The sequence below is a fragment of the Lampris incognitus genome, chromosome 3 (assembly GCF_029633865.1).
Source record: "Lampris incognitus isolate fLamInc1 chromosome 3, fLamInc1.hap2, whole genome shotgun sequence".
Lineage (NCBI taxonomy): Eukaryota > Metazoa > Chordata > Actinopteri > Lampriformes > Lampridae > Lampris > Lampris incognitus.
This window is the reverse complement of record NC_079213.1, coordinates 87329156-87340369: the sequence shown is the minus strand read 5'-3', so window position 1 is coordinate 87340369 and position 11214 is coordinate 87329156.

Here is an 11214-nt window from a genome sequence, read left to right as displayed (position 1 = left end):
TTGCTATTGTTGGCAAACTGGAGTGTTTAATTCCTGCGGGCATGCCTCCAGAGGCACAACACGAGACACAGAAATCACACCAAGGTTGAAAATGTAGTAACCTGACACTACAAGCTGTCACCAGAAAGTCGGCGCTCCCAGCAGACAGATCCAGAGCTAAGCACCTCACAGTGGTCAGGTTTATCACTTTCAAAATGAGATGCTTCTTCAGCTGTTCTTTTATCTGTTAAAAGCGCTGAAATGGCATGCTACGTTAAAACTGCACCGACAGTTTTGGTCAAATGGACATAGTAGGTAATTCAGGCTGAAGGCCACAGGACAACACAGGAATCTGTGTAGTATTTTTAGCTTCAGATTTGAATAAATCACCAAACATGGGGATCTTTCTGTGGTTAGTGTATGTAACATGATGAGACAAGCCTGAAATGGTTCATGTTTTAAGTGGTTTATGGCTTAAGAATCTGTGTTATCAGGGTTAAGCTGTTTGTTTACATGTTACCGGATGTGTGTGATTATGTGCACTGTCATCTGTGCAACAAGCTGTTGTATACTTGGTCTGTTTGTGTGTGTGCATGCACATGTGCGTGTGTGTGTGGGTGGTGTGTGTGTGTATGTGTGTGTGTATGTGTGAGAGTGAGAGAGAGAGAGAGAGAGAGAGAGAGAGAGAGAGAGAGAGAGAGAGAGAGAGCCCAGTTCCAACATTAATCCTTCTGTCGTCCTACTGACCTCCTGATACCAGCTCATGTAACCAGAAGGAGGGAGTAGGCTACTTCCTTTATGCCTTCTTATGTGCCTTCTCTCCTTTTCTCTCTCCCTCGCTCCCTCCATTCCTCCTCTCTCCATCCAGAATCAGCTGTGTCTAGAACAGACTGGACCTGGTAACACACACATATGCACATACACACATCATTGAAGGTCACTCGAGGTCAAGTGTGACCACCCTCCCTCTGGGTCCCTCTGGGTGCTCAGGTGGGTATAGAGGCTGATCCTGGAGCCGCATAATGGGAGGACGCCTGCGCGTGACAACTTTTTACGTGGAGTGGCTGATGCGCCTGCAGCCACCAGATGGTCCTTGGCAAGGGGTGGCCAGAGTCAAATGGCATGGAGAATCAAGACGATAGGGGACCACCCTCGGTTGCAGCTTTTATCCGCCTTCACTGCCGTTGTGAAGGCCAAACAGTTCCGCTGTTGAGATTTTTGTTGGATCGCACTTCATCTGGAACCTCCCCCTTGACCTGTCCACCTTGGGTGACCCTACCAGGAGCCAAGCTCCGGACGACATAGCTCTTTGGGATCATTAGTACACGCAAGCTTCTCAACCATGGCAAGGTGGCGGTCCAGGAGAACACACACACACAGGACGAGAGGGAAATCCCACCAGATCTTTGCCTAGATAGTTAGGGACTAGACATACTGATGAGGGGCAGATATGACTGTAACCAGTGTCTGTCCCCCTAAATTCCTCCTCGTAGCACGCATACACACACACACACACACGTGCAGACACACATGCCTTCAGTGTATTGGTGGGTGAGGGGGTGGTAGTGATGGAGGGGGGCTGACAGAGGTTTTCCCCGAGTCAGACTTGGCTGCAACCACAGCATTGTTCTTTTATTCCATAGAAGTCTGAGCTGAGGAAAAACTGTTTGTGTTTCTGGTTAACGGAAGGGTTTTCCTTGATTGTCCGGGTCAGATTTTACTGAATCTATACTGAGTCACTGGCTACCACCAGTAATGGTATTTATCTTTGACTGAGGAAAGTCTGAGGGGTTTCTCTTACTGTGGCAGAGGAACGAACGAAAAAAAAAAACAACCCGCAAAATATTGTTGGAGCTACCATGGAAACTGTTAAGAGAAGGGAGGGTTTTTGTTTTTGTTTTTTTTTGTTTTGTTTTGTTTTTTTTGGCCAAAAATGTCTTGCTCGTATTTTTTCCCTATTTGGTGTTTATAAGTGCTGCTTAAAAAAAGTAACAGCCAATTATGTTTATAGGTGCCCCTTCTCAAAATGGCTGCCCTGGTGTGACGCTGTGGTTGTCGCATAACAGCAGCGTGATGAAGACGCTTGTTGCTGATGTCAGATTTTACACCATGTTGCAGACTGGATGTGAAGAGTGCAGGACGCATGACTGACTATACATTCTCAGAAATCAGAAACACTTTATTTGTCATTTCATTTCATGTACTTGCACACATGAAATTAAATGAAACATCATCTCCCCCAGCACACAACAGTGCAACACAGACAAAAACACATATCCAAAAAGTACAAGAACTACAAGAACACAAACTACATCCAAACTATCACATATATATATATATATAAAAAATAAAAAAAACACTATCGGAACTGCCATTCTGCATGGGCTAGCAGTTAGCTTAACCTGCTCCACTTCCGTGTCCTGGCCATCAGGACCCAGCAGACCAAGCTCCCTCAGCCGAGCCAAGGCTAACTCCTCCAGCCAGACACCTTCACCCCCCCCCCACACGCACACACTCCACATGACAGCACTAAAAACACAGTCAAGGCTAGGCGAGGCCAAACTTAGACACAGATGTGGACAAAGACACTGCATGGATGGTACTGGGTGAGGCCGCTGCAAACGTGAATTTGCACAGTCATCTTCCCACACCGGAAGCGGAGGATGTCTCTGTCTTTTATCAGGAGTTTGTGGGCTGTTTTGGAAAACCATCAAGTGCAAATTGCTGTGACAACATGTCATTCATAAGGACATGCCGTGCTTGACTATCACAATGCTTACAATGTTGACAGTAGCCCAGTTCACTCTTCCTTTTACACTATTAGCTGATAGCAAGTGATGACTAAATGGCTGGTGGACAGCTAGGTCAAACAAAGTCTGCTCTGTCAACAGAAATACAAAAGTACAGGACAAATGATTCTGTTGTTTTGATGCAATGACATACTTTCAGTACACAATGAATAACTCAAAGCAAATTCCCTGCAAGTACGAAATAAAACATTGCTGAACATTCAGTATTCATCCTACTCTTCCCCCAGACACCACTCGGCGCTAAAAAAAAAAAAAGCCAGGGTGGGGAATGGAAAACCTGCATGGCGTATCTAGTTCCTCCCTTCCTATCTGCAATGCTACCACTCCGTCCCTTGTTCATGCGAAGAGGAAACACCTTCGTTCATCCCTTTTTCCTGGCTCTGGACTCTCCTCAGTGGTCTTTTCTCGCTCTAAGCTGCAGACGGTCCGGAGGGGGTTATTATTTTTTATTCTCGATTCAGGAGCCACACCTGGAAACTGCAGGCATGTTGGATGGATGTGGACCCACAGGCTTGGCCTTCCCGTTAAGAGTATGGGTCACTAGAACAATATTTCTGATATTGGTCACTACCCATAAATAAGGGCTTTGACATAATATTGGGTCTTAAAACACAGATGCCATATGCATGCTCAAACTGAGCAACATTCATTTATACAAAGACGTGTGGACTTTTTGAAAGTCAGAATTTCAAACTTTTAAATATACACCATGTTTATTTCCCCAACACTAGCAACCTGAAATAATTAATTCTTTCATTAGCCAAACCGCTTATCCTTACTCAGGGTCACGGCGATGCTGGAGCCTATCCCAGCAGTCATTGGGCAGCAGGTGGGGAGACACCCTGGACAGGCTGCCAGTCAATCACAGGGCTCACACACACACACACACACACACACACACACACACACACACACACACACACACACACACACACACACATTCACAACTAGGGACAATTTAGTATGGCTGATTCACATGACCTATCTGTCTTCAGACTGTAGGAGGAAACCGGCGCACCCGGAGAAAACCCACGCAGACATGGGAAGGACATGCAAACGCCACACAGGATGACCCGGGATGACCCCCAGAGTTGGACTACCCTGGGGTTTGAACCCAGGACCTTCTTGCTGTGAGGCCACTACGTGAACCACTGCACCACCGTGCAACCTTTATCCTTTATCCAGCCTAAAATAATTCCACTAAATATTACTATTGAGGTAGGGTTTCATGACACAGCTGCAATTAATCTCCTATGAATATGAAATCTCTAATGAATTCGATGAATTCGATGAATTGATTCATCGAATTCATCTACAGCTACAGAACAGGACTTTGAGGATGTTAGGAATATTGTATTTTGCTCAAGGGCACTTAAGGTGGGTAGATGCCAGTGGTGCATGGGGGCTTGAACGTTTGTCCATGGCTGTTACCCAGGTTGCTTATGGAACATATAGTACATTTTCAAAAGACGACTTTACCCTCAAATGTGAAGGACAGTGTTTAGGGTCTATTATGTTTCTTCAGCCTGTGGTGTTCTAGATTAGCCAACCTGAGCTGGCCAGTGTTTGGTGAACTGTGCGATTTGACTGACAGTCAAACTGTGTGTTTGGGGTCCTCTCAGTGTGGGCAGGGCTCGGCAAATAAAGCGGTCTGCCAGGAAGAGCTGCTCAAACACAAACTGTTATCACCTTCCTACACATACACACACGCACACACTCACCGTCCTACACACACACACACACACACACACACACACACACACACACACACACACACACACTCACCCACCGTCCTACATGCACGCACGTGTGCACGCACACACACATATTCCCTAAATCTCCCAGCCTGCCTGCGCTGATATTGATCTGTCATGTAAACACGGACACACACCAGCTCTACAGAAACACACTCTGTCCTCGTACCCTACCTGTGACATCACTGATGGGAATACTGCTCACATCTCTGCACCGTCTCCTCACCCTGACACCACCAACAGCCCATTGGTCAACAGACCATAACATATCACATCAACTGGCTGTAGTAGGCTCGCCGACAACCAATCAGCATGCTGCACTGTGGTGCACTGCTTCTTGTGAGACATCTTATTGCCGGGAAGAGCTTTGGAGCAGTGGGGAGGATGGGGAAGTTAGGTATGCAGTCTAATGCTCCCTCCTTCCCCATTTCAGAATAGAGAAATCCTTCCGGGAAGTAACTCTGTGTGTGTGTGTGTGGGGGAGGCAGAGTCTTCCGGTAGGCAGACTGTCAGATACACTAATGCCTGCGTTAGCTGCCATGGCCTGCAGTAAAAGACTTGTTCCAGGCAGATCGTGCAGAAGGATGAGTCAACACTGCATTAGTCCTGGTTTAAAAGCCTTCAGGTGCAAATTCATGTTTTTAAAGGCCTCCAGGAAGCAGGTTTTAATTTGGCAAACACTTTGGGGACAGTTTGGGGGGACCTGATGTTGGAGAGACTATTCCAGAAGCACAAGGTACCAGGATTGTCTCTGGCAACAGCCGGTGCTAGCAACCCAGCAGAAGTTCACTTGAGCAAGGCACTAAAGCTCTACCTGTTTAAGCCTACCAAATATTTTCTAACTTATTTTACAATTTCTCATCCTTACCTACAGTCAGACAGACCTAACCTCTCAGTTTTCGTCTGAAATATGTTCTACACAATTTTTGATCTTTTTGGTGTTATGAAAATATGACATTTTGAGAGACGTCATTATCATAGCTGTATGTAAACTACTTATTCGCACACCTAAGGAAGTCCAACATACAGTGTATTTATCCAAACAAATGACTGTAGCTATGAATAGGTATGACTTTGGATTTGTTGTTTTCCAAAAGACCAAACTCTTGAGGAGTTATCCACCTGCAGTTTCCAGTAACATCTACACAAATGCTTCACCACAGTGGGGCGACATGAGACCACAGAATACAGTCATCCTGCTGTTTATTCATCCTCAACCTGCTGTTTTCCTACTCTCATAGAAGCAGACAGCAGCAGAGAGGGCCAGACAGTCTAGACCGGCGGTGGCTGAGGTAGATTCCTGCCCTCTTACATCAGCCCCAGCCGCTAGACTCTGACTCAACCGGGCCACTTCCAGACAGTTCGGGGTCTCGTCTGGAAGAGGGGAGGTTTCTCCCCAGAGAAAGTCTGAGACAGACACCAGCTTCCGTCTAGATTCCTTACATACTGATGCATATTGTTTTCCACCTCTGAGTCGCATCAAAGCCTGTGGCTTGCAGGACAGCCATAAGACTCAGTGAGAGTGTTATTTTTATCAGTGTCAGACAATCAGTCTAGTGTGGATTCCACAGAAGTTGTTTTTGTCTTTTCATGTGATGATTGCTTCTATGAAGACTAAACTTTGTCTCGGGCCTCCGGACATTGCATGCTGAGACTTTTTGTGTTTACATGTGTGGGGTATGGAGGACTTGGGACGGGCTTTGAACAAAGACTGGAGGACTTTGGACAGGCTTTGAAGAAAAACCACAAAACCCCTTTGGCAGCAACCCTGGGCAGATTTAGCCCAGAGTTGTCAAAATATACTAATTCAATGCATATGCAAAACGATGGCATTTCATAATCAAAATCTTGCTAATTATGCCTTCCCTCTAGACATAAACTATTACACGTATTTTCCCAGACATTACTCGAGAGGAATGTGATCCAAATGTCTATGTTCTTGCTGGTGGCAGCAGGCCAGCTCAGTATCGGTAGGGGTTTTCAGCATGTGTGCTTGTGGCCAGATTAGTTGAAATAATTTACATCCATATTCCAGCTGCAGATGATATATGCTGAGTCACTGCAACTTTGAAGGGACAGTTGGGTTGTTGGCTATCACTAACACCGACCCACTTCCTTCTATCAGCAAGCCCACCCCTGCTTACTGGAAGTGAGTTTGCTGTGAAACACAAGCTGCTGAGGGATGATGAGAATTCAACAGGATTCATAATTGCACTGTTCACTTGTTTTTGTTATAGACTGCTTCAATAACAAGTGTAAGCAGCTCTTTTCCATAGCTTTTACACTTCCCCTGCCTTTTAAAGCATAATCATAACAAGCTCTGACCAAGTCAACAACAACAACAGCTGTTTTTCCCCGAATGTGGCTTTGCGAAGGATTGCATGAGGTCATGTGTTGTTACTCAGAGTAGGGCACCACTGCTTCCTGTTGCCGTGGCATCGGTCAGTGTTTTCAATTTCCTCCTACCTATCAAGTGGTTCTACCAAGTATTATTGAGGATGTGCAGGGTTAGTTGCCACAGCCTGGTAAAGTGTGATGTAAACTTTGTACCCAAATAACGGTTTCCAGATCCAACCCTATTTCAGCCCAATGGGTGGAACAGCGGCGCAGTGGTTAGTGCTGTCGCCTCACAGCAAGAAGGTCCTGGGTTCGAACCCTGGAGTTGTCCAAACTTGGGAGTTATCCCAGGTCGTCCTCTGTGTGGAGTTTTCATGTTCTCCTTGTGTCTGCGGTGGGTTTTCTCCAGGTGCACCGGTTTCCCCCACCATTAATTAATTAATACAGAATACATTCATGTTAGGGTTTATACTACTGTCAGTGCTTTTGACTGAGGCATGGCAAGACGAACTGGAGTTGGTCCCCGGGTGCTGCACAGCGGCTGCCCACTGGTCCTAACTACACAGCTAGGACGGGTGAAATGCAGAGCGTAATTTCTCTACAGAGACCATTAATGTATCTCAAAATCAAAATAAAAAAAAGTAAAATACTTATGTAGCGAATTTGGGGGACAACGCAACCACAGGAACTGCCGCGGCCGAGAAGCGGACCCGTATAGCCCGCACCGCAGGAAGCATCGCTAACCGCTCGACTAAAGGGTCAGACCCGTTAGCCAAGGACCAACGTGTCTACTTATCCGGGCACGTTACACTACCCCCCCCTCCTTCGGGAAGCTCGTCCCCGTGCTTCAGCATATCAGCTCCCTCACGCCTCTGGGCGCACGCGCTTCCGATAATCTCACGGTCTCACCACCCCACTCCTGGTACCAAAATTATGTAGCCCGTGGAATTAGATACCACACAGGACACAATTACTTCCGGGGTTCTTGTAGCTTTAATTTCATTGTTTGAACCTTCGAATGCAGATCGTTTTACTGAGTGCATAAATTCCTGTGTCTTTCGAGCAAACAGCTCATAAATGTTCACAGATGTGGCAAGTTTAACAGAAAAGATTTTAAAAGGAAAATAATAAATACAAAATACAAAATACGGTGCAAAATACGGCAGTGGACTATGTATGTTAAACAGGGTTTAACAAAGACATGTGGAACTTCCTGAAGATTGCGCAACTTCTCACTCTGTCAGTTACCTTTAAACAGAATTAAAATGCATATAAAACCTTTACATTTCCCTTACTACCCAAATACAATGGCATGGTGTGGCTTTATGCACGCCAACATTACCTTGTCATGCATACAATGGCGAACAGTGGTCGACGGCTCGCGCCCAAAATCACCAAACATCAACTCCAGTAGCGTCTAAATCAAACCATCTTGTCAAATTACCGACATATAATATTGTTTGGAATAATGTTACAGGTATATTTCACAAGATATTTACCCCTACTTACTACGGAGTCGGAGCACCGTCACACCGCAATCTTCAGGTGGTTCACACAACAAAAAGAAAGAGTACCCAAGATGCACTTGGATAACTTGCACGGAGTTACAATAAAAGTCCGCCACACTGCCACTTAATGGTCAAAATATGCAACGACAACAAAAAACTATAAAAATACACTCACAATCTGCTTCACGATTTAAATACATTAAATGACATTTTACATGGCTTGACAGTGTAACAATTACATATATTAACAGTTAAACTATACTAAATTTAAGTGGAAAATCATTTAACATATTTAACAGATTTATCACCCGGCTACACATAGGGGTTGTAAATAAATTGCCTTTAACTATGCCCAACACTAATGACCCTTGCTTTTCAAGATTGCTCTTTTATGCATTTCTAGTTTGATTGAGGAGAATTTTGATCGGTTTTGAAAATGCATTACGAAATTGCTAGCAATTGTTAGCTTAGCATAAGCTGCATTTGCCCCTGTGTTGGTGCTCTAATAGATGAGTGGTGCAGCTTTCACACCATGGGTGTTGGCAAAATAATTCATGAAAATTCACCAACACATTAAAATATGTAATAAACAGGATAAAAAAAACCCCAACACATTAATATTTGGCATAGGTGATAACTACATGTAGTCTGAAAGACCTGACGTGTCAACAACACTTTAGAGGTCTATAAATTTGCGCTACAGTAGGACATTTCAACAAGGTATGACAAATCATCACAACACTGGTATTGCTTCTATTTGTGCTCCAAATTGCATTCCTTACAGAGGAAAAAAAAAGGGTGCACAACAGACAACATGGGTCGAAGGAAATAGCAAATAAAAAAGATGGGTAGACTGAGAGATGGTGGAGGATATGAGAAGAATGAAAGTAGATGGAGTAGGGAAGGAGGTGAAACTGAATACAAAGAGATTGAGAGTAGCTGAAATGATAAATGTGCACTGGAGTTAACACATGAAACAACAGCAGCTTTAAAGTCGAGACTGCTGAGGTGGAGAGAGGGAGACATTGGGCGGGGTGAAGGTGAAGGACCTAGTAGAGCGGATACCCCAACAGCCTCTTTTCTCTTCTAGACTCTGTGAGATTCCTCCACTTCCTTATTGGTCAGTTGTCACTGAGGGCAGATTCTGTTGCAGTATCACAGCAGGGTTGCCTCAGTATCTTCATCACCACTTCTTTACATAAGCATTGCCCTTATGACACTCCCCCCCACCACACCAGCACTGCTGGCTTGCTCACTCACATGACATGGACATTCAAAAGCAGACAATGCACTTTAGAGGCCATGCCTAATCAGGGTGGGTCCTTGTAGTGGTTTATGATGTTGAAGTGGAAACATTTCACAATATATATATATATATATATATATATATATATATATATATATATATATATATATATATATTTGCTACTTTATTAATCCCCTGTGGGGTAATTCTTTTTCAGCATTTAAGCCATCCTAGCTGTGTAGCTAGGAGCAGTGGGCAGCCGCCGCGCATCACCCAGGGACCGACTCTAGTTCATCTTGCCATGCCCCGGTCAGGGGCACAGACAGCAGTATTAACCCTAACATGTATGTCTTTTTGATGGTGGGGGAAATCGGAGCACCTGGAGAAAACCCACCGCAGACACGGAAAGAACATACAAACTCCACACAGGGGACAACCTGGGATGACCCCCAAGGTTGGACAACCCCGGGGTTTGAACTGATGACCTTGTTGCTGTGAGGTGACAGCGCTAACCACTGGACCACCGTGCTGCCACCATTAATGCAGCCAATTTGTATGCTTTTCCAGGAATTTGCAGCCATAGATGGAATACTGTCTATGAACATAGTATTTTCCTGTACTGGGTTCCTAGTACACATCTCAGCAAAAATCACTTCTCTTTTACCTTCTCCTCCTCCTCCTCCTCTCCACCCTGCAGTGCTGATACTCCCACAGCCTCTTCTGCACTTTCTCATAAAGCATTTGTGTAGGTGGATGTGGGAGGGGGTTGTTAGTTTTGTTTGCGAGCAAACCACTTGTGTCAAGTAACCTTATAGTTTTTATCTGTATATCACACACACACACACACACACACACACACACACACACACACACACACACACACACACACACACACACACACACACACACACTGATTACTGGTATGACCTTTAAGCAGTGGCAGGGGAGTTGAGTCATCTGTATTAGATAACAGCTCAGCCAGGCAGGGATGAAAACAGTGATGGTGATGATGATGTGTTGGTTTTGGTGGTGCATCATGGGGGATAAAAAATGCAATGATCTGATAATGTGATAACCTAAATTATTTCTCTGTTTTATTGCACTCAGGAATGAACCGGAGACAATTCTCCTCTCTCTCTCTCTATTTCTCTCTGTCTCTCTCTCAGCTATAGCAATTCACTTATTTTTGTTATTGTGAAAGCTAGATAGATCGATAGATCGATAGATCGATAGATGGATTTTGATTTTTGATTTTGAGATACTTTATTGATCCCCCTGGGGAAATTACGCTCTGCATTTAACCCATCCTAGCTGTGTAGCTAGGAGCAGTGGGCAGCCACCATGCAGCACCCGAGCACCAACTCCAGTTCGTCTTGCCATGCCTCGGTCAGGAGCACAGACAGGAGTACTAACCCTAACATGCATGTCTTTTTGATGGTGGGGGAAACCGGAGAAAACCCACTGCAGACATGGGGTGAACATACAAACTCCACATAGAGGACAACCTGGGATGACCCCCCCCCCCAAGGTTGGACAACCCCGAGGTTCGAACCCAGGACCTTCTTGCTGTGAGGCAACTG